Source organism: Sinohyriopsis cumingii, chromosome 13, assembly GCF_028554795.1.
Source record: "Sinohyriopsis cumingii isolate HCF-2022 chromosome 13, ASM2855479v2, whole genome shotgun sequence".
Classification (NCBI taxonomy): Eukaryota; Metazoa; Mollusca; class Bivalvia; order Unionida; family Unionidae; genus Sinohyriopsis; species Sinohyriopsis cumingii.
This window is the reverse complement of record NC_142973.1, coordinates 71,754,741-71,780,341: the sequence shown is the minus strand read 5'-3', so window position 1 is coordinate 71,780,341 and position 25,601 is coordinate 71,754,741. Positions and strand designations below refer to the sequence as shown.

The following is a 25,601-nucleotide window of genomic DNA, read 5'->3' as shown; positions in this document are numbered from 1 at the left end:
ACTTTATAGATAATAACTATTATGAAACAAATAATAGTATTCAAATAAAGCAAACTTAGTAATTAAATAATGTATGATGGTTTCTGATTTTATAACATAGGGTGGCAACGTCTACAAATTGTTCTTGATATTATAAACTTAGGCACACTTGCATTAGTATAATACATGTTTGATACACGATCTCCTTCACAAACTTCATCATGTGTTTCTACATTTGTGAACTGTCCTGAATCACCAGTTTGCCACATTGCTGTATGAAGTAACAAATTAACAATTAACGACCGATGTACTGCCTAGGGAAGGAATAATCATAACGTGACTTTCCTTTGATTCAGGAAACGATTCAATATCTGTCTCGGATGAAAATAAGAACGGCAAATAAGTATGACTGCACTAAATCTCCGAGTCTGAACCGTTAACGTACGGCTTATTAATGTTTCTCCTCATTTTCATTCTGCGAGGCAATGGGGGTCCCCGTTGTTCTTGGCGTGGTCTATAGTTTCCATTTTTTTAGTCAATAGTTATGCGTGTCCTTCGTTTGAATGGATTGTATAGACTAGTTTTTTTTTATGTAAACGTGTGCCTCCTCACTAGCATTTCAAAATGTACATATTCCTTATAATTAATCGTACAATACTGGACAAGTGACCATTTGCTATAAACTATTCTTTTCATTCCAAGTTAGCCAGAACAAATGACCTCGGTTTCGGGTAACATACCCGAGTCATGGATACCCAACAAATACAATTATGTCTTGTGTGGGGTGGGGTGGAAGTGTAGAGAATTCAGTTGTATTTATTTAGAGAATATACACGTTTATGAGTTTCTCTGTGTATGTAATTCCAATGCACTTCTGATTGCACACATTGTGCATGTATATGGTCATACCTTACACATTTGGTGTACCTGTAATATAACTGCAGATGATTAAAATGTTCGAGCAAAGCAAGTGGCCCTTCTTTTCAGTGTATAAAGGGCCATGCTCAATGCATATAAAACTATCGAAATTGAGTTTTTCTCTCGTTTATCTTTGAAAAATAAGTACTGCGGACATGTGTATGACCAGGAAACATCAACGAACGCTTGTATTCAAAATATGTGACAAATCGAAGTAGGGAAAATATACAAGAACACAACTTACTTGTGATACTGGTATGCAGAGCGATGGATATAATCACCAAGACGAACGGTAACTCAGTTTAATTCATCGTTCAAGTCGATTACTTCCTTGACTGCATACCTTTTATTATTCCAGAGAAATCGGAACGGAGGTATTCACTGGAATGACTGTAAAAAGAACCAATGGTTTTGATATTCTGATATTTTCCAATCGCTACTGAAAAGCAAACGTTTAAAACGAAAGCAAAATTTTTATTTATAGAGCAAAGCACATACTTGTTGCCAAAATATCAGTTAAAAAAACTCACTTATTTTAAATACAACTTAATAAAGGATAATACAAATTAATAAACATTTTTGTCCGCCTGAACACTTAATCGAATCTTTTCTAAGTAAGGAATTTCTTGGACAAAAAAATCAATGATATGTTCAAGTGATAAAATACGATGGTCAGGCATCGGGAGGGATACATTTAGGATAACAATAAATAATCCAAAAAAAAATAGTACGACAAATATATTTGCTTATAAATATTTAGATTTATTATAAAGACTAATAAAAATATTATAACGAGTACAAATATCATGCACAAAGACAGAATTTAAACTCCGTTCCGGGGATTAGCTTGATTCTGGTGACTCTATTCACCCGTGACTACGTTATCAAATTATAGGCCTATCTTGCTGCCAAAACCGGCCAAAAGAAACACGAAAGCACGTTTCACTCATATTAAATTAAGTACTGTAAATACCCGTAAGGAAATCAATTAAAAAAAAAAAACAAGTATAATTTTCAAGCATTTTACGACTAGTCTATTGCCGTTAATGACGGTGACGGCAAAGAATATTTTGAAATCTCAAAATTCATGTCAAACTTAAAGTACACCTATTTCTTTGTGGAAGCAGGTAAAATTAATAAATGAATAGACTTAAATAACAAAATGAAAACTTACTTTAGACACCAGTGCACAGCAGTGACTATCTCATCGTAATATAACCGGCTTCCCGTACTCGACTGAACCGCGTGAAAAGTAAAATGCAGTCGCAATTTACTCTTATCAGTATCTTCGTCTACTCTTTGACCATCACTTGTGGTTGTATCTTAACCACAGTAACACTTGTATTTTGGCATTTTTTTTGCAAGCGATGCACCCACCACCCACATGTAAAAAAAAACACCTACATGTATAAAACGTCTACATGTATAAAATAGGTGCCAGAAATGTGCACATGAAAGTAAAGCCTGGGTCTATTTCGTAATCCTTACATTCATTGCAAAGCTAATATATATTTATTTTGTAGGGAAAATAAATAAACTTACGTGCCAAGAAAAGAACAAAACTGACATATAAAATACACTGGCGTACGCAGTCCCTGCCTCTCGTTATATCCTGCTACCCAAACTGGCTTGAACCAGTCGAATATCATGCAAGCACCATTCACCCAAGACAGCATTTCAAAATCGATCGATCGAGACCGTCGTATCATAGGTATGTGAGCGGGTCTAAATAATCTTATTTTTTTTCGTGTGAAAACTCACCTTGCTGAATTTTCTGTGCATTAAGCACTCTCAGATAAGCCACGCAGTCAAATAATTGATCTCCAAACGTATTATATCCCCACTCAGTTAATTAATATCCAATACACATTTTATTAAAATATATGAAATGAACTTTATTTAAATCAAGTTCTCGTTCTTTTTAATGACTAATTATTAATAAGAATGTGCAATCAATGTCGCCGTTTCTTTGTACGGACCAGAACATTGTATAATCAAATGTCGCCGTTGTCTCTTTGCCAGCTAGAATATTTGATAGCTGCATTTTGGGGATTTAAACAAAGGTAATAATTGTTACTTCGTGCAGCAAGCTTACGCTTAGGAATTATCAATGAAAAAATGTCCACAAAATAAAAAACAAACTATACACATTAATGCCTTTATTAAAGTCACTGACGAATCAACAAAACAAAAAAATAAGGAAAACCAAGTACTTGATATAAAGGTAGAATTTAAGTTTTTGCACGATTTTCAGCCCGGAGTTACATAACACGCGGGATGCTCACGGTTTTCAGTCCGAAACTACATACTACGTGCAATAGTTACGATTTTCAGTCCGGAAATACATATCACATGGAACACTCATGCTTTTCAGTCCGGAACTACTTAGCAAATAGGATACTCATGACTTTCAATAATGAGCCATATACGATATGGAATTCTCAGAAAATAACTGAAAGTTGCAAATATAAGTAAAATATTTGGCACTATACGCTCAAGTCTCATACTGGTCAGTTTGAAAATGAATTTTATCCATAGAGATCTACATTATAGTACCCGTCATGCTTTTTGAAAATGAATTTTATCCATAGAGATCTACATTATAGTACCCGTCATGCTTTTTGAAAATGAATTTTATCCATAGAGATCTACATTATAGTACCCGTCATGCTTTGGAAAAGAAAGAGGTCACCAGTTACATATTGTTCCATCTAAACAAATGTAGTTCAGAATATCGTTCTCAATGGAGACGATTTACATCGGATTTTTTTTTAAGACAACGGAAAAGCTAAAAAAGTTTTGATTGGTATTAATTTTACCAATCGGATAGTGTGAGTAGGCATCACATTTTTTTTTTTACATTGAAGAAGTTATTTTATTGCATTTACCTATTTGCATGTATACAACGCATTAAACAACAGTTAGACGTAATTCATGTGCTGATGAGAGAATAATAAATCCATTAAACTATTACTGACTAAAAACTTTCCTGCTGAAATTGTTGCTACTTTAGGTTGTAGTTCTTGCTATTGCCTTTGTATTGCAATTATTCATGTTAGCTACGATAGCAAAGATCATTGACGTACACACACCGTGCAGAAAGTTATTCTTAGTTGGAAACATATTATTAAAAACATATTACATAAACATGATATTTAAAATTGATGATTGATGTGATTTTCAAAAACAAAACGTTTCTGATTTTTTTTACATGACGACACATGTCTGGGCTGAGATGTAAACATAATACCTTAAGGGAAATGAATTTCATGTAAACAAAATATATAATATTTCTCATTAGGTGACTAAATAATTCAGGTGCATTTCTGATGCACTTAATAAGTTACGCGTTCATTGAAATGCACTAGATATACATACTGGAGTTTTTTTTCTTTTTTAAAAACAAAAATGCATATTGTTGGACATAGTTTAATTCTTATGTGTTCGTGTCCGACCAAACAGATGAATTTTAAATGAGCGTATGTGTTGGATTCATTTGAAGATGGTTTCGTGTTTGATTGCACATTGATGATTTTGTTTTACAATTTATCTGAAGACGAAGATATATTTACATTCATACTGGTAGCTTTATTTTACAACCAGTTAGTCGATTCTCCATCGTAATCAATATTCATTGCCAATAGCCGTACCTTACTTGAAAATTTGTAATAGTCAAATGCTGTTTGGGGTGTAAACAGACTATGGTATGTCTGACTGCGAATTTAAGTATATACAGACGTTTGATTGGTTAATGATACTGCAATCAATATAGCTGCGCGTAAAGATGCGAGAGGTATTTGGAGAGCTCTGAATATTTCACTTCAACGTTGATGCTTCTTTGAACCTGTCAATAAATTTAACGCTAATCGATAGACAAAATTGTGCACATGCAGCACATCCGACACCTTCAGATATATCACAGAAGGAAGACAATTATGTTACTGTGCAAAAAGCATATTGTAAACTCAGGGCGCTCTTAGGGTACTCTCCCAACGATAGCAAGGCCGACTTGGATATAGATTGTGGATGCTAGTCCCTGTCATTCCAAAAATTATGAGGTGGATTCATCATAATAAGATGGTCGCGAATCCATGGAAGATGTACCATGTTCTGGATAAAACATGGATTTACTTTTATAAACCCAACTCGAGATAAAATAACTAAGTTTGGATCATGGAAAACTTGCCTAAAAAAACAGATTGTTCTACGTAGTCTGACTGTTGATGGTTTTACACGCATAAGTTTTCAATACAAAAGGCCCGGTCGTCCATGTATCTGTGTCTGATGGTTTTACACGCATAAGTTTTCAATACAAAAGGCCCCGTCGTCCATGTATCTGTGTGTGACCCTCATAGTGTCACTGGAATTATTTTTCTCCTAAGTGTTGCATATGGTTATAGAAAATTACCGAACCATCCGTCCTAACACTTGTACTAGAGGTATCCCGATCGGAACGACCGCTCCGGTGGCCTAGTGGTTAGAGCGTCTGCCTTGGATGCGGGAGGTCGTGGGCTCGATCCCCGGCCGAGTCATACCAAAGACTTACAAAAGTGGTACTAACAGCTGCCTCGCTTGGCGCTCAGCATTAAGAGGTTAGTGTTAGGACTGGTCGGCTTGGTGTTCGGATAATGTGACTGGGTGGGTCATCATGCTACATGTCTGCGGACTTGATGCCCCAGTGCTAGACATCACTATAAACTGTTACACAGCAGACAACGTAGCGATATGACTGAAAAATTGTTAAAGCTACGTTAAAAATCCAAATCACACACACACACACACACACCGATCGGAACATCGCTCAGCCATATCCGTCATGTTGTGAAGTAGGTAGTTATATGAATACACATAAATTCGGACGTGTTTGATGATTTGATGATATGCCTATGGCGGCGAGCACCACATATTTTACAAAAGCAATGCCGAGGGTGTTCTTTGTGCCTTTGTATTTTTCCGCCGCCATATTGTTCCATATAAACAAAAGTAGTTCAGAATATAGTTCTCAATGAAGACGAATTACATCGGAGTTTTTTTTCCTTAAGATAACGGAAAAAGCCGAGGAAATTTCGATTGAGGTATCCATCTACACCAATTGGATTGCTGTGGTAACATATGTGATCCAGACCACCAGAGGCTCATCACCAAACACATTCAATTAATGTGTATTCCTACAACTACTTCCGAGGTTATGTATTACACTACCTGACAGTAATGGCTTCGCTGCACCCTCCATACAGTGCTGATTTAGCGCTGAGTGTTTTATGACTGAATCTCAGTATACAAATTTCGCTCTAGGGTAGATTGTTTCCAAAGCCGCTATCGGTTAGATGTACAGTTTTTCAATATGTAAATACCTACCAATATGTGAATACAAAATGAGGTTTAATAACTGGATATTGAGAATGAGAAAGTGTGTAAAGAGACATGAAGAGTACCTTCAGAGAATGCACTGACGTACTGCTCAATGACATGAACTTCCTGTACAGAACACAGATATTAATTACTTTTTAAATACTCTCGCACAGCACATTTTTGATCGTTGAATTATTATTTTATGTCCATGCAATATTACTTATTTTTGATACATCGGCTAAACGTTGAGCGTCAGCTTGATGAATTCATACAATAACAGTTGTATTAGCTGTACTTAGTGTAGTAGCACTATACTTATTGTAGTAGCACTTGTACTTAGTGAAGTAACACTGTACTTAGTGTAGTAGCACTGTATTTAGTGAAGTAACACTGTACTTAGTGTAGTAGCACTTGCACTTAGTGAAGTAACACTATACTTATTGTAGTAGCACTTGTACTTAGTGTAGTAGCAGTGTACTTAGTGAAGTCACACTGTGCTTAGTGTAGTAGCACTTGTACTTAGTGTAGCAGCAGTGTACTTAGTGAAGTAACACTATACTTATTGTAGTAGCACTTGTACTTAGTGTAGTAGCACTGTACTTAGTGAAGTAACACTGTGCTTAGTGTAGTAGCACTTGTACTTAGTGTAGTAGCACTGTACTTAGTGTGGTAGCACTGTATTTAGGCTAGTAGCACTGCTTAGTCTAGTAGCACTGTACTTAGTTAAGTAACACTGTACTTAGTGTAGCAGCACTATACTTATTATAGTAGCACTTGTACTTAGTGTAGTAGCACTATACTTATTGTAGCAGTACTTGTACTTAGTGTAGTAGCACTGTACTTAGTGAAGTAACACTGTGCTTAGTGTAGTAGCACTGTAATTAGTGCAGTAGCACTGTACAGTAGCACTGTACTTAGTGTAGTAGCACTCACTGTACTTAGTGTAGTAGCACTGTACTGTGTTCTTATTATCTAGAACTGACATCTGTTTCTTTTTCAGCTTTGACAAAAAAATTAAAATGGAAATTTAACATTTTCACTTTCCGTGCTGATTTTAACATGTCACTTAAAAGAGTAGTTATTCACAAGATTGTTTCACACTGTCGATATATGATTTCTCTTTTATTCAAACATTAATGAAGGTGATGATTTTACGATGTACCTTAATTTTAAAGTTATCTCAGTCACGAACATCTCTCAACACAAATTCGAAGCAAGACGAAATTTGTAATCAGTCTCTTGTAAACGAAGACAAAATGACGTCAAAACCCTTTGAGATGTATATGACTAATAGCGTATTATTCAAGTGACATTTTTTTTTAAATCTTAAGAAATTTGATCTTCATTTTTACGGTTTTTTGAATGAACAATTGCACCTCCGTATAGAGATCTAATGGTATATTTAGACGGTGAAAAATAAAAATCAGAACCAAGCTAACATGGCTTTTACCATGCCATGTAAATTAACGACTAGAATGATTTAATAAATGTTGATTTTCAAATATAAGACATAGCTTTTCTATTTTATATAGGTGAAATCCTATTCCCATTACAGTTACTTTCAAAGAATTAGAAGTGAAGATCTCGACTGCAAGAAAAATAAATACATAAATATAGATCGAAGAATAAAATAAATTGAAATTATCAGGTTTAAAACGACATATGTTCTTTATTCTCTTGATTGGGATATCACTGTCCACCACGCCGTTTGACAGTAAATCTTGCTCTCCTACTTTACCACACAAAATGGTTTTTGCGTCTGTTTTTTACGTATCACTTCACACCTCCGTCATTAAGGTGTTGCTTGCAAGCACAGAATGAATGTATGCATGGCACAATAAAGAGTAATTTAGAAAAGGCGATGCCGTAAACAATTCCGGATTACTATCAAAATATTATCATGAATAATTTTTTATCCGCAGAAAGCTTTGAATATACAACCTCAAACACTAAAGAAGGCAGTTATATCAGAATAACCACGAATACTCAGTTTCATCAAAATAAGTAGAACACACTCGAGTAAACAGTTACATCAGAATAAAAATAAACAAACAATGACACATAAATAATGACACATACGTGCACTAAATTTTATTGCCCATATTCGAAACGCCACCTTACAGGAAAATTTAGAAACGACTAATTTCTATTTAATTTATTTTAAACTTGGAACATTATTTTAAAAGGATTTTTAAAGTGTTATCTTATATAGGAATGATGGAGCTTGACAAGGTATGCACCCAAAAACAATATCAAAATCAATCATTTGAAACAGGATGGTTTTCTATTGTACCTCTTGCTATATCATTACAAGCTAGAAAAATATATGATGAATGTTGTTTTCATCGTTTTTTGACAACTGAAAAGATGCACCTGTTTAAAATGTTTTCAAAAAAATATTATCCTGCTCAGTACAAAAGAAATATCATTTACTTTCGTGCTATTTGTGATAATTAAATCATTATCTCTACAAATACTTAGTCAATATATGAATTATAAAATCTAAATGAACAAAAGGGAACGGAACAGCAAACACCCACATGTATGCAGTTTCCCTCCGTGTAGGCACTAGTATGATATGGTAGACATTGGAGATACTGACTTGGGGATTTCATTAAGTTCGACCTTTAGTCAAGATGTGCAGTTTTGAACTCAATTTATTTACTCATTAACCTCGACCTTTAGTTAAGATATGTTGACTTGAACTCTGCAGAGATATTACTTTCTTATTAAACTTGAAGACTTGACCTCTCTGGTGGCCAAAGTGGTTAGAAAGTCCGCTTCGGATGCGGGGAGGTCTCTGGTTCGGACCCCGGCTGAGTCAGACCAAAGACTTATAAAAATAGTACTAACACCTCCAACGCTAGGCGCTCAGCATTAAGAGGTTAGTGTTAGGACTGGTCGGCCTGCTGTCAGGATAATGTGACTGGATGGGACATCATGCTACATGTCTGTGGCATGATGCCTCGGTGCTAGACGTCACTATAAACTGCCACACTGCGGACACTTACTAAGCTAAATATGACTGTGACCTCTGACCTTTAATCCCCAGAATCTATAGGTTCTGGCATTCCCCGAAAATGATGGCTACCCACAAAGTGTGGTCAAGGAACTTTGTCAGGAGTTGGTGGGATATGAGAGATCTTACGGTGCTTGAATTATCGTTATCTAGGAGATGATCGTCCACGGTGTTATTGTCCGGATCGAGTAAACAATAAAATAGGATATGAAATTAATGAATGTGACTGGGTGGGACATCATGCTTCATGTCTGCGGTAAGATGCCCAAGTGCTATATATATCACAATAAACTGCCACACTGCAGACATGGTACCGATTTGACCGAAAAATTGTTAAATCTTCCTTAAATTCCAAATATCACACACACACACACACACTCCCTCGCTCTCTCTCTCTCTCTCTCTCTCTCTCTCTCTCTCTCTCTCTCTCTCTGGCCTCTTCGGGTCACCAGCCGTCTTGGCTGTACACTTGATCTTTTCAGACTTATGTTTTCCTTCAATAAAAATATAATAACCAACTTAAATACGTGTCAGGTTTTTTCTTCTCCTAGGATCAAACAATATCACCACTCATTTTAACATCAGATATTTTCTATCGTAATTCAACAGAACTAACAGTCATCAACCTAATATACAATCACAACCCTATTAACGTGAATTTGTGTCTTTTCTTGCAGCTTCCTGCATTCTTAATTGGAACTATGACATAATTAGACCTCTCAGATAACTTTTACTGCCTCGCTGTGGCTATAAATTAACTGCTGACCTATGCCCGTCGACACACATTTCTAATGCTTCAACCCTCGATTCTCGGTCGAAAAGAATTAACAAATTAATTACACAGCAAATTGGACTTTACTCATTGTCCTAACTACGTTACTTTGCTAATTAACGATTTATTGATATACATTTTCAGACATAAAAAATCAATTCTCCTCATACATGATACAACTCATTTAAGACAGATAATTTACTTCTCGCCAGAAATGCAAGAAACCTATCACGTGCCCCCTACGGAATTATTACTAACACCGGAGAAGGACGGATAATTAAAAGACTAAATAGCAGCAAGCCCCCAGTCTCAGCAAGGCAGACGGTCTATGTGTATAAAATATAAAAAATAATAAGGTGAAAGGAATAACAATTTAATGAACTATATCACGGTATTCAACAATTACGGACAATTTTCGATGCAATTGCTTCCAATCAATACACAACCTATTAAAGTTGCCAGTTATTTCATCACGTGAAATTAAAGGTTAGAGTGTTGTTTTCCCGTGTCCCTTCTATCATACTCATCTGCAACTTCATTCGTACCCGTACTTCCGGTACCCTTGTTTCCGTTCTTCGGCCCAGCGCCTTCGCACATCTGCCTATTCTCCTGGCTCTGCGCCTTCGCACAACTACCTATTCTCCCGTGCCTTCCACGTCTTTTTCTTTCTCTATTCTTTTAGTGGCGTGCAATCCCACCCAGAAATCTTCATCAGAGGCCTCTGTTCCAATTTTCGTCCAAATTTCCTATAACTCCTTTTTCCGCTCATTTTCTACGACTGCCCAATTCGTTCTCGGAACACGTGATGTTTCTTTAGTCAAATCAAAACTTTACTTTCTCTTCCGAAATGAATGTAACAGGATAATGTCTGGCTAAGTGAGAAACCCGCCCAAAATTTGACTATTTTAGTTCTGATTGGATACCATTGGTCTCTTTGAAAACTGCCTTGGATAGTAGCACTGATATGTGATAATGTCGGGGTTTTCCGGTCTCTAAGACAAAACCGACCGCTAACATCTTTGGGTGATGGCAAAACAAACAGAGTTTCTCACCACCGCGGCAAGATTCTCTTTGAATTAACAGCTAACTTGACTGTGACGCAATGGTAAAGCCACGGACAGGTAGTTTCTTTGTCTCAGAATCGGTCTAAAGTCGTAATATTATATAACGCGTATTGACATTACCCAAAGCACTTTGAATTACGAATTCTATCAGAAGACCATGTTTAAACACGAGGCAGAAATTATTAGCAAATGTTCAAACACAACGTGACCAAACCTTTGTGATACATGATTTCTATTACATACAAAACAACTAAATCGGAACTCATTCATATAATACATGAGCCATATAACATTTGAGACAAAATGCATGCAAACAAATACTTCTGAACTCAAGGAAATATGTATGTATGCATTTAAAATGAACACATCCAACAAATAATTACAAACTTACATCAATGAGCATATACTGTATGTAATTAAGACTAACCGTGTGCTTTGTTAAAAAATCACACCTTTTTATGACGTCGAATATCTCCGTTAGTGTCCCTAACCTTCCCACATGCGCCTCTTAAATAATATAATGATAAAAGTACTTTTTACTAGGTCGTGAAGATAAATTCTGGCTTGCCTCAGAAGTTTAGACTGACTAATTTTACCCGGTGGGGGTGTTCTTAAAAGCCTGAATTCCGTCTGGGAACACACACACACACACACACACACACACACTCGTTTAGCTGAGCCAGTCAAGATTACATTCTTTTACCGCCACAAATTGTATCGGTCCCATCGAAGTCAGAATAATCCTTTCTAGCCCGCCTTTATTAATAACTATACTGGAAAATATCATTTTATGACACATATTTCAAATGGCCCAAGGTTTCCTGAAGTTTTCTCTGATTTGTCTTATATTACGAATCTAGGGTCTTAAAATAAGTAATAGAAAAGTGTGAGAATCAACAAGCTTTGTAAAATTCAACAAATAATTTATTTTCTTAGAATACAAAGTAAAAATATAGAAAAGGAACTCATGATTTTGCGAATTAGATTACGAATAATCCTAGAATTACATATAGAAGTCTTAATAATTAATGTTCTGAATAAACTTTAGTGGAAATCCAAATTAAATACAAAGGTGAAGGTGTTGATGTTACTGTGGTGGCACATATAATGTTGATCTGTCAGCAGTCATTTGTTGGATCACAATAATACAATCCAAGAATTAATTCCTTATTTGAAATTTCAGTATAAATTTATGCCTCTATTTCCAAGAATGTTATGTTCAAGAGCAAGTGGTGATTGCAGAGAAAATTCACTTGAATTAAATAATTTGAAAAAAATAAATTCCAGCCCAAAAGAATTAATGGAGACGACATAATACAATTGATTCAACCAAGACGGTAAAGGACAAATTATTAATTTTCCATTAACAAGATTATTTTGTCTTCTACATGACCTCAGGTCACAATTGATATTTCCTAAAAAGAAAACATTGAATAGTGGAAAATAACTTTCTAGAAGGTTCTTAATGTTTACTTGTCACGCTGACCACAACAGAACGTTCTGCGAAATTATCTCGACAAAATTTTTAACCATTACAAACTTGCTCTATAACGTAGGCTATTATGCAAATTCCATATTTCCTTTAGTCACTGTGACCTCTACCTTTTACAGTTTGACGCGAAATTAAAAAGCTTTCTTCTATGTATCAAGTGTTACCATCCAGAAACACTGATTAAAATACGTGATTCGGAAACGAATGTTATTTTGCAAAAAAACATTTTTCTTTTTTCAACTACAGTGATCTTGACATTTCGCATTTCAATCATAAACTCAACAGACTTCTTCGTTCCCAGTGTGCAATTTATTCAAAATCTTGGTCGATACCTGAATTATGTGTGCCTTTTTTGTGTGCAGGAGATGTCCTGGATATTTAAGTGGGTTGGACCCCAAATCAACATACTTTTTCTTACCCCAAGCTCAACCCATTGAAAAAGTTTGAGGTCTGTAATCCTGAACTAATGATATTATGTAGTGTTACAGATATCTATATCACATATATTTTTTTTATAATATAGTTTTTATTTAGGTCATTTGGTTAATAATATTTCTTAATTGTTTAATTCTGTGACTAACCTGTAATATAAGAAGTGTATATGAATGTATCATTTACATCTATAAATCAAAGTCTAATTACCAATTGCTGGTCAACATTATATTTCGGTCTAAATAGGACGTGAACGTTGAATGGACATCAGAATAACATCATGTCATCTAGGGATGGCATTTGTACTATCGATGCGTCATGATTTCCCTAGTTGGTGATTGATTAAATTATAACAAATGTCAATTATTGACTGCTATGGTATTTCGCAATATAAAATAATTTAAATGATTGGGATTTTTTCTAGTGATTCTGGTTTGTTTATTTGCTGCGCATGAGTGATTATAAGGGAATAAAACACAGGATTCTTATTCCACAGTTACATTTCATTTTTGTAAGAGTTTAGATCTAGATTTACTTATTTATTGTCGATGAAGTTGCAGAGCTGGAATATTTATACTAAACAGACAGTGCCCTACTGGATTATCGTGAAACATTCAAGTAATTTGATATGCATTAATTTCTTTGCATTACCGTGAAATATTCAAGGACATATCTGATTCACAACCATTTCTAGAATAATCTGAATAGTATTATTCCCTTTCACAATAACTTGGTCGTCAGCATACACAAACAGTCCTATTCTGACCTTCAAATCTCACTGAACCAATTAAATGCTAGAGCGCGTGTGTTAGTTTTCCATCGGGCAATAGCATATTGAATCACATGCTTTGTTTACGTGACACACATTCATATTCGCGTGTTATTCTTGACCGGTTTAGTTGTTGATTTCACCTGCGATCGGTCTTGTCATGAATGGAACTCTTACGACGAAGTATACGTATACTTTTATTATAGTGCCAATCTTTGAATGAAAGGATTTAAAATATAACTTCTTAGTCTCAAGCGACTTGAGATAAAAATTATGTTTTAAATTTAAAAGATGATACATAATTTCGTAACACAAGTAAAACCTTTTGAATATTAGAACAGTGATTCGTCTGTGGTGCTAACACATAAGCACATTACAACTTTCATTCTGAATACTTTTGGAGAGTTTTCGGGTTGCTGTTAAATTAATAGTTCATTTAGGAAATTTATTAACTCATAATATACTGTAAGTTATATTTAATTCTTTCACTTTTTAGACTTTATATTTTAGGGAAATAAATGTCTATTTAGGACTATAAAATGCTTGTTGGGTTATTGTTTATTTATTGGTTCTTGATTTTTTATTTATTTATTTATTTATTTTTTATTACGTAGTTTAAGCCCCTTTGACGTAACTTGCAGAAACTATTTTTATTTTTCCAGTCACAGTTACATTGACCTATAATCTTTTGACTCCAGACTTAATAGGCATTTTTCTTACCTCAAGTGCAAATCATCGAAATGTTGGCTTCATTACATGTGAAGCTAACGTTTTTGTGCGAAAACCATTTGTTTTCACAATCACAGTGAATATTAGTTTTCTTCCTTTACACGCAGTAAGTAGCTCATACACTTTCATGTTACCATTTCACAAAAAGAAAAGAATTTCAATTTATAGTTAATATAAATGGACACGTTATCATTAATGCAGCTTTGACTTGAGGCATGGACTTGGATTTCCGATGTTGTTTACAAAAGAAAAAAGCCGACGCGAAAATCTGCACAATTCTTCGCCTCTCTCCACTTACTCCGGAAGAAAAGTACTTTTCATATTAAAAATATAGTATATACACAGACTGGTTGTCAGTCTCAGTGGCACTTTATCTCTACGTGTTTCATGCTGATATACTTCTATGTTCACGTAGCCGCGGGTAGAGGATTATGGAAAACGTTACTTAGGATAAAAGAATGCATATTATTTTAATGGACTGATTGCCGTGATACTAATTCAGGTCAGCAGTACACGGTATGTCTTTCGTTACGTAATGTCCTAGGGATAATTGTTCATGTTATACACGTCCTGATTTGGAACGAGGGAATAAATATGCTTTTAGCCAAGTCTTGTGTCAGGTCTAATCCATGTACCGTATACATGGCTGGAGTAGGCACCGATTACAATTAAAAGTGCTGATCGTAAAAGTAAAAATAGTGTATGATTGTATGTTTCCAATTAGAGCACTCCACTCCCACCCTTTCAGTTCAGTACTATCTTCATAATATAACGAAATGAAGGAACAATTTAAATTCAATCATACGATTTGCGCTCGCGTGATGTAGGTGAGTTTTTCTTCCATTAAAGTTATGTATGTATGTATATGTATGTATGTATGTATGTATGTATGTATGTATGTATGTATGTGTGTGTGTGTGTGTATGTATATGTATGTATGTATATATGTATGTATGTATGTATGTATGTTTTTCTTCCATTAAAGTTATGTATGTATGTATATGTATGTATGTATGTATGTGTGTGTGTGTGTGTATGTATGTATGTATGTATGTATGTATGTGTATGTATGTATGTATATACATGTATGTATGTATATACATGTATGTATGTATGTATGTATGTTGTGTGTGTGTGTGTGTGTGTGTATTTACAAGTATACATTTAGATCTATGAATGAATGTATGCCTGCTGAGGATTTGCTGAATAATTTCTAAAAACAATAAATTTGCAATTTACACACAAAAATTTCCCACAAAAATACATGTGGTTCTATAACACCCACCCACCATGTTTGCTTAGGGAGTGTTCCAAAACTCATTACGAAGACAGAAGCAATAATATTTGGAGATGTGATAAGATAAATCATGAAGCCGCAGGCGATGTGTAATAAACAACAGTAATCCATAATACCATGCCACTTGTCATAGAGGTTATAACAATGTTACACCTGAAGAAATACTTTCTATTCTTTTGCTTGATAAACATTCTCCTGTTTTTTTATTTGTTTTTGTTTGTTGTAAGTGGGAGTTGGGGCCTGGGGTAAAAGGTTACTTAAAATTGATTGTTAAATATGAAAACATCCAATGGTTAATTTTCAGTTCAACTGACGAAATTGTATGTTTTCATTAACTGGTGAGCGTCAGCCTCAGATGCGGGAGGTCGTGGGTTCGATCCCCAACTGAGGGATACCAAAGACTTACAAAAATGGTACTAACAGCTGCTTGCAAGGCGCTAGGCATTAAGAGGTTAGTGTTAGGACTGGTCAGCCTGGTGTCAGGATAATGTGACTGGGTGGGACATTATGCTGCATGTCTGTGGCATGATGCCCCAGTGCTAGACATCACTATAAACTGCCACACTACAGACATCGTAGCGATATGACTTAAAAATTGTTTAAGCTACGTTAAAAATCCAAATCACACACACACACACACAGACACACACACACACATTAACTGGTACCATTAATGACTTTGTACCGATATATCAACCGAAACACAAAACAAAGAGCGACATAACTTGACATATCATGTTAGGGAGACTGACACACAGATAGATACAGACATATCATAGCAGGCAATAGAAGACTGATGGGCGCTTCAGACCAATCAACAATTCCAGTTCCCAAACCTGAAACCAATTCTAGTTCCCCATGACTTTACCTATTGGAAATTTCTTTTGTGCACGTGTGCATCTGTGATTGTAGCGTGTGGAGCGATAGCGCTTATGCACGGCAAGAATCCGCCCGACTAAAGCTTCCCAAATGCGAGACTCTTTTGCATCCAGTATTTGTTTGTGAGCTTGCAGATCTATACCAACACACTGATATACTCTAGCAACACATACGTGATTCGTTGTTAGAGACCTGTAATGGGCTATTACAAAGTATCCTTAGGAACAACACAGTTCGATACATATAGTATTGTGAAAGAGATTACTTCTGCGGCTAATAGGAGAATCAACCTACCAGACCAACTGTGCGTTTATAACGTTAGAGAAAAGGTTAAATCACTATTTAGCATAAATGAGTCATATAGAGCTGTGTAAGAGGCCCAAATGATCCTGTATAATTTTTCATTGACGTAATCGGAGCATCTTGATGCAGTAAACGTGTTAGGTATCGCCATTGAGCAAACACAACAAAATCTTTGTCAAGAATATAATAAAATGCCAGAAAAGTCATTGTATGATATTGTACAAGAATACTTTAAGTCGTTGACATTTACTGAGTCACCGTTCCAAAGACAGGGAAACATCAAAAGGAAGGCATCAAATGTATTGATATGCCCAGCGAAGACAGCAAAGATCACCACAATTTGAGAAATGCCTGCCATATTAATAAACAGACGACATAAACACTTGTAGAGCTTGATAATAAATTAACAACGACGCAAAAACAAGGCAGCTGGTCCTATATGATATGTTTACCAAAGAAGTATTCAAGCGAAAGAGAAACCTAAGCGTACAATTATTACAGAACCTGGTAAGAATATTTTGAAATTACTTTAGTGCAACGGAAGAAGAAAGTTCCATTTACGCGGACTTTGAATGCCCGAAGGTTTCTGTGGATGTTTTGCTTTCTAACTAACAAGAAACCTCCACGATTCATTCAAATACAACGCAAGTTGCTTAAGAAGTTCGCAGTGGGTTTTGCCACACTGTTGTTATATGATGGAACAAATAAGCCGCCAATGCATTACCACGGCATCTACTAGGCTGAGGTGATCTTCTGGTGATTTCAAGAGGTTACAGCAATATGGATCCAACAGATCTTCTCGCTCAAGGACACGACCATGACCCGTGAAGACTTTTCCGCGGTGACTCTTGACGAGATCTACAAAGGATCTTGCAGCTTCACTGATGAAAATATTCGTGATCTCTGCTACATCACCGGTGCGTACAGGGGAGGAAACATAGTCCTCTGTATCTACAGCTGAGAATTTATCCCAGTAAAACCGAATTTCTAGTTGTTTCATAATGGTTATGATGGTAACTTACTCACGCAAGGATTTTAACGCATGGAACGAAACGAAAACGTCATTCCCAACAACGTGATAAAATACATAACTTTCCGGATAGGCCAGCTGCATGTCATTAGCTCGATACAGCATATTGATTACAACCTGGACAAATTCGTCAACAACCTTGCTAAGTGATGTAATGATTGCTTTACGATTACTCGTGAGACGGCGGCTGTGTGTAGAACCGGATGCTCAAAAGTTGATTACACGCAAACGAATCTACCCCGAAGAGTATATGAGCGATTCGGCGGAGTTGTCTGAGACTCCGTTGCCAAGAATTTAGGCATTCTAATTGCCGTTGTCGCCGTCCCGCGAAAGGATTTCCGCCAACAACTACGCACAGTGAGGAACATTTGTTAGGCGTTGGGGTGTCGATTTCTCAGTGTCTTCCACGATCTGTATTTGCGCACAGATGTGTTTGAAACTTTTTGTGATACCGCCATGTGTGCATACAAGCTCAATAATGCTCAATATTTATCGCCAGGAATAGTTTGGGATGCATTGCTGTCGAGAAAGTAAAATTTAGTTTGAACTGTTCACTAATTTCTATCAAAAGTTGTTTACCAAAAGTGGTAACCGCGGCGGAACTTTCCTGATGAATGACCGGTTCCCTCGTGCTAAAAACCCAAGCGGATACGGCCCCGCTGTCAGAGCTACATCATGTATTTGTATCGAAACACGTTAGTGCAACCGATGTATGCGAGTTTACCTGGATCAAACCCTTGGATGTAAACATTCACCAACATCTAGTAAAGTATGACAGCAACAGCGACCATGAATACTACTTTAAAGTCGACTTGGAATACACAGACAAGCTTCGGGATACATAATGATTATTCTCTGGTCTCGGAAACATTGTTGATTCTCCGCAAGTTGTTCTCACTCTACCAGTGTGCATCCGTTAGCGACTCCGGGCGTAAGTTCACGGAATGTACCACTCTGGCTGATACTTCGTGCAATAAGCTCAACTATGTTGTCCACGTATGAATCCTACATTTTATCTGTGGTTGTACAAATGTGTGTCACGAATCATTCTAGTTTTGCGATTGAACCAACGCGCATGGATGACCCCTCACATTCAGATGAATAGGGATCTGCAAACTTCAGCAACGAACAAATTTGAGAAGGACATATTGAAGCCGAGGAGCAATTCCGTGTTTGGGAAACCATAGGGAACTGGAGACCTCGTCAGGCATATCAAGCAACGAAATATTTACAGGTTGATTGACGAACAGAGATTCGCCTCACGCACGATATTCGATGGAAGACACTTTGCCGTACACAGGACGAAATCTAAGCTGAAGTTAATGGGAAGTACGTTTACGCGTCCGTGTTGGATCTGTCGAAGCTGTTCATGTAAGAGTTCTAATGGGACTCGATCATGCCGCGATACGTGACAACATTAAGATGCTTTACATGCATACGGACTCGTTGTAGATGTACATTACCACCAACGACGTCTACGCAGATATAAGCGCGACATGACTCGCGTGCAAGTTTGACACAAACGCGAACGCGAACGATCATCCACTGTTTACCAACGTCAACGAGAAAGTCGTGGAACATAAAATATAAATAAATCTGATTGATACCAAACACGTACTCGATTGTGGTAGGAACTGGCAAGATTATTAGGAAGGTAAAAGGAGTTATCCAGGTTGTGGTCGCCAAAGATCTCAAGCATAACATACATGTGGAGTGTCATAGGCAACGAGTTATTTCGCACACTTTTCAAATCTTATGCCATCGAAGAAATATCACATGAGTGTATAACATTGCAACAATGTAAAATTTTCCCTGCTGAATACAATGAAGTGGATCTTGCCCTTTAGAATAATCAGTTATCCATATGGGAATGCGCAGATCGGACAAGAATAAATCTTGGCAGTAACTGTGTTTTCGCGGTACCGACTTGTAATTTCCATCGCGCAAAATGTCTTACCAGACGACTTTTCCCCTTGTTCGTTTAATATTGCTAAATTGCAGTGCGTTGGTTGCCTTGGAATATTAAATTTATCTGAGATCGTATATACTTCAACGGACCATTGCAGGCAGCGGCACAACGTTATCCGTCTTCTAATTCCACTAATTCCAGCCAAGAATTAGGTCAAGATCCTTCATGAAAAATCCCATGAACTCCATCCATGAAAACACGTGTCCTTTCTGGATCACGTGATGTTTTCTTGATCTAATTCTATTCATTTTTGTTTAAACTACGATGTTAGAATATTAGCATCACAAATTTCATTAACTAAATGACCCTTACTAAAACATTGTTATGAAATTAATATACATACCATAGATATACATAACATCCGATCAATAAGGCGGAGAAAGTCTGACGATACAACTGTACATTAGGGATCTGTCTGTCACCCATTCTTATTATCAACGCAAGAAAACTCGTTTTCACATGATCGTGATACGTTCTAATTGGATGGCTTTGTGTGCTGCACCAATTGCTAGACAAATTGCAATGCAAGCCAATGAAAGTATTAAAAGCACTGCTGGTGATCAGTTGAACAATATGTGATTGCAGGCTGTTGTGTTAATTCGAGATCGACCACTACGATTAGTTATTTGACAACCAAAGGTGTTTACATTAATATGAACACTAGCAAAGTCAGCTCAGGTCAGTACAATCATAAATGAAGCCACTCAACAATGTCTGGCACAAGCAAATACTGATTCTATGATCGCAAATCTGGCAATGGGGTTGTTAGCAGGTCGTAAGACGAATTAGACTAAACTGATAATGGATAAGTGGAAAATAAAGTTTCACCACGACTAAATTAAATGATGCATCCGATCACGTGTTCGACAGAGACGCTAAATCAAAACGTTCGAGATTTTCATTATTATTTATACTGAGCTAGATTCCCCGATGAACGTCACCGAAAAGAATTACAATTGCATGATACGCCTAGACTATTTTTCTTGGGAGGCTTCTTAGAAATCGTTGGGAAACTTATACAAGCCAATTGTAACAATTACGTCGAAAATGGCAAGGTTCGATTTGTCAACAAAGGATAAGCTTCAGTTGTTGGAGCTCAGAGGTGAAAGAATGAGGGTTATTGACGCGCCTTTGGAAAATATGTAGTTGTTTTTTCAAACTAGTAGTTCTTGTAATTTAACATCATCATTAAGAGTATGCCATATCACGACGTTCAGGCTTGGACTTAGCGAAAGCGAGCGTATAAAATAAAAGGTTCAATAGAAAAGGATAGCGGATTCACCAGGCTTTCTCTGCCAGCGTTAACTGGCAATGTCCTTTGTTGGCTAACTCACAGTGAAAGGAAGCCAAACAAAAGAAATCCTCGTTAACAAAAAAAAGAGTTCATCCAATGTAGTTACTGATGCACACATTGAGACGTAACATCAAACTCAGCAGGAGACTGGGTCTAGTAATCGCATCGAAGGTACTTATGCAGAGCGCAGTCATTTAAAGGGAAAGTTAATAAAAAAATTTTTACTCATTCACGTTCAATATATATATTATTATTATAAACGCGGCAAATGTAAATTTAGTTTCGATAAGCTAATATCTGTAACTATTTAAATTAAAACTGTTGACAATATACTTTGTCACCAGAGTATTCGGCACCGCCACAATGCAAAACTAAAATGTATTAATCATATTAAAGCATCTGAGGATCTCCGAATGGTTTCCTCAGCATCGTCGCCGGTTGGTTTTCATTGTAGTGTGATATAATGTATATAGGAATTTCGCGGGAGTAAATTATTTTTAAAATATCAAAAACTGAATGTCGCTAACCATCGGGTTATGTTTGCTTTTAAGTCAATCGAGCCTTTTATTTGTCAAGGAGGACGTGCCTTTTATTTGTGAAGGAGGACGTATTCTAATGATTATATCCCACCCAAAGGAAAGTAATTAAATGATGTATTAATCGCTACAATAATTATTTGACAAGAGATACATTATTTCTTCCATGGTCTAAAATATTAAAGCATTGGTTCCTATCTTTTATCTTCAGAATTAGAAATGCCTGACTAATAAACAAAAGGTTTGTTATATTCAGCATGGAAGTAGTATGATCGCGAATTTAAACTCTGTAGCAGTCACTGTGCACAAACCGACCTGATAACGTCATGGACAGTCTCTAATGGCGACCAACAATGACGATCCGGCGCTTTAAAGCGATTCATCTACTAGAAGTTGAACACAATTTACGCTCTGATGTGGATAATAATTAACAATAAATATGTTTGTGAAAATCTATATGCATTAAATATAATGCAAGATGGAGTTTCCATCAAGATATTAAACAAAAATTCTAATTACTATTTTCTCTTTGTTGTGCTAGTGCGATGGGATGGCAAAAAAATTATTTAGTGTTTCTGCACTACATAATTTTTATTTTGTGTTGTCCTGAGTTAGTGAAAAACTTTTTAGTTCCACTACTCGCAATATGTATAATACTTTCTGTCGTCATGAAAAACTTTTTTCGTGGAGAGAAATACATGATATCGAAAACACGTTTTATCCATTGAAGATCGTACCCGTTTTAGTTGTTTGTTTCTTGTGTTCACATTGATAGCATTATTAGGACAGACATTTTTAGTAAAAGTAAATTGTGTTAAAAGTAACTTTTCATTAAATTATATTGATAGTAATTTTCTACTAAAATATATTGAGATTAATTTCATTTATTTCTGTATTAGGACTATATACTATTTTAATAAAAATTGCGCCCTTATGAGCAAAGGCAAAACTCCCTTGCACTATACATTTCTCTTGTATAGAAAAGTCAGCAAACATTACACTCGGTAAGTTGTGTAGGTCGTTGAACTAACGAATTCAAAAATTTCCCTCTTAATGTGTAAGTAGCTATGCGGCAAAATTGTCTGTCTAATGATATACATAGACCCAGGCAATAGTAGTCGGTAAGAAACGATGAATTCTCACCTGAGATTCTGGCGAAACCCAAGAATTAAGACGTACGACCATATTTGGCTGCGTTCTAAGAAACTGTGTAAAAGAAGTGAGAAGATTTTCTTGGCAAAATTAGTCCGTCTCGTCGGAACTCAAAGAGGCTTGTATCGTTTCAGGTAATCTACCGTCTGCGTACAATTTTCTATATGGTATAGGGATTTTTAATGTTGAGATGTTACGGTAAGAATTCGATCTAACATCGGTACGTTTGCAACATTGGATTATTTTAATATTTTTTTAAGATTTATTATAATATATTGGAAAGTGTAATTGTTTGAAGAACTTATATTTACTTGTAATTATATTATGGATTATAGTAAAAGACGACGTTCGCTACCAACTTCATACTCAGTAATAGTTAATTCAGAAATAAAATCCTCTTTAAATAATAGAGTTTTATATTTGTCATTTTAGATTAAATTCAGTAAAATATATTTCTACTAAATGATTGCGGTATTAGTCTGAAATATTGAATTTTAGATTCTTTAGCTATCGTGAATTTATTCGATATTTAATTAGCTGTATTATATTCTAAAAGGCAGAAATTATACAAACGTATGATCTTGGTAAGTGAAAGAATATCGTAGTTTGATATGTGTCTTTTATATCCGTAATTTAAGTTTATGTAGATTGATATTGGAATGTAATTTTATATGTTGAGTATTTCAATAAAATTAGTCCGTTTCGTCGGAACTCAAAGAGGCTTGTATCATTACAGAGATTCCCGTACCTCATTCCCCGAGATGTAGCCGTATCTATACCGTCATGAGTGACACCTCTTGTAAGAGAACCTGAACTCTTTCTTCTCTACCTCTCTTACTATGGACAAAGACATTTCTCAACTTATAAGTAATTCCTTCTCATTGCGAGATGGGAGAAGAAGGTTATGATAAACAGACAGATCTTATCATAACATCATCATTATCTCACATTTGAAACAATATTTGATTCATGTTGGTCATTCTTTAAATTTGGGTCAATGAATCTGTTTGATTTTGGTGCTTTAAAGTACTGCAACGTTTGGAAGATTGCATGGTGACGATGCAAGCAGAGCAAAGTGCTTTGACCATGGACACACCTCAGAAGGGGATTAGGGCTAATTCGATAGTAGAAATCGAACTCATATCCTTCTGGTCACAAGTTGGACGCCTTAACTAATTAACTAGCTGTCTGATTTCGAATTTAACTCGTTTGAACACATTCGGCCATGTGCGACGAGTTCATAATTGTGCGTTGCACACTGCTTAACTGTTTACAAGGTTTAACATCATAACGTCGATCAATGCTAAATTTAAAAAGGACATGTCCAAGGGTCGCTGTTTTGATATCTGCCCAGACCAGCTCGTATCGGCTGCCAAAGCATATCCAAGGGAAAGGCATTTAGCTCATTTTGAATATTTCATGAATAAAGTTAGGAAGGTATTAATTTCCAAAACTTTTTTATTGTTGATATTTTTTTACTATTTCGCCTCTTTTAATTGTAGCTCTTACAAATGGGTATGTTGTCAGATAACCGAATACGCGTTTTACTACTTTTGATTTGTTTTCCTCTTTGTTTGCTACGGAAATGATTGATATTTACGAAAGCAGTTGTACTTTGAGGATCGTAGTAAAGATGTCTTAAATACGGTTCTCTGTTGGCCTTTTAAAGAGGCATGAAGACATTCCAAGAATGCGTTAAAATTATTTGGCTGTTATTAAACATGACCGTGTAAAGCAGGTACTTTTGTTTTCAGAAATTTACCACGTTTCTTCAGTCAATTTAACTGATGAAATGATTTCAAATTTACATAAAATTTGCCATTTGTGTTTCACTCTGCTACTGGAACTACACATACTGAGTCACTGTGTGCTGTTTTGAATGTAACTTTGTTTTCTCTGTTTATCGAATCGTTGTAGATTGACCTTGTAGTGTGTGCGAGATCTGCAAGGTATGCTGCAAATTAGAATATACATGTGTTCGTTTATTTATCCACACAGACACGTAATGTATTCTTTCCTCTTACTACACTGTTATGACCATCTTACTCTAAGGCCAATGGTACTTATCGTGATGTCACCATCATGGAAAGCAAAATGTTCATCTAAATCGCTTCTAAAGCTTCGTAGGGTGTTACTTTTATATTTGAAATTGTAAATTAATCATTATATTATCTTGAATTTTATTCTGCAACACAAGTGGTTTAATCTTACCTTTATCCCATCTAAATTTGAGGTATTATCTCTAAATATAGGCAAATATATGCCGACTTTCTTGTCTTGATCTTAAACTTGAGAAATATTTCTATCAACTGCCTATTAAATCATGTTTTCAATGCAATGTATTTTTCTGTCGTTGTTTGTTTTGTGTTTTAAAAAATCACTAGTTGTGGTAACTGCGTCAGTGAGTTAGTGCAAATAGTGTGCTGCGCTAGTGCACGAGTAATTTTGATTTTGTTTATTTTAGTATTGTCGCATGAGTGCGTTGGTTCAAAAAGTAAACGGCGAGTAGTATAGTGAGATAATATAGGGACAATGGAAAATCCAGACAAAAAGGGCATGGGACGATATAGGGACAATATTTATAGGGACAATGAAAAAACCAGTCAAACAGGTAT

The 25,601-nt window shown here is 35.9% G+C and overlaps 1 protein-coding gene and 1 long non-coding RNA gene across 2 annotated transcripts in view; one reads left to right on the top strand and one right to left on the bottom strand.

Moving 5' to 3' along the window:
• LOC149785822 (uncharacterized) overlaps positions 1-2,518 on the bottom strand; it is a 31,707-nt gene extending 29,189 nt beyond the window's left edge. Inside the window, exons 1-2 of the mRNA XM_089931244.1 lie at positions 2,440-2,518; positions 1,142-1,287 (exon numbers count right to left, since the gene is read on the bottom strand). The gene's annotated coding sequence lies outside the window, so the exon portion shown is untranslated. The remainder of the gene's footprint in view (positions 1-1,141; positions 1,288-2,439) is intronic.
• LOC149785821 (uncharacterized) overlaps positions 1-25,601 on the top strand; it is a 68,605-nt gene that overhangs the window by 26,754 nt on the left and 16,250 nt on the right. The window contains exons 2-3 of the long non-coding RNA XR_016413534.1: positions 23,723-23,785; positions 24,904-24,935. This is a non-coding gene — a long non-coding RNA (uncharacterized LOC149785821). The remainder of the gene's footprint in view (positions 1-23,722; positions 23,786-24,903; positions 24,936-25,601) is intronic.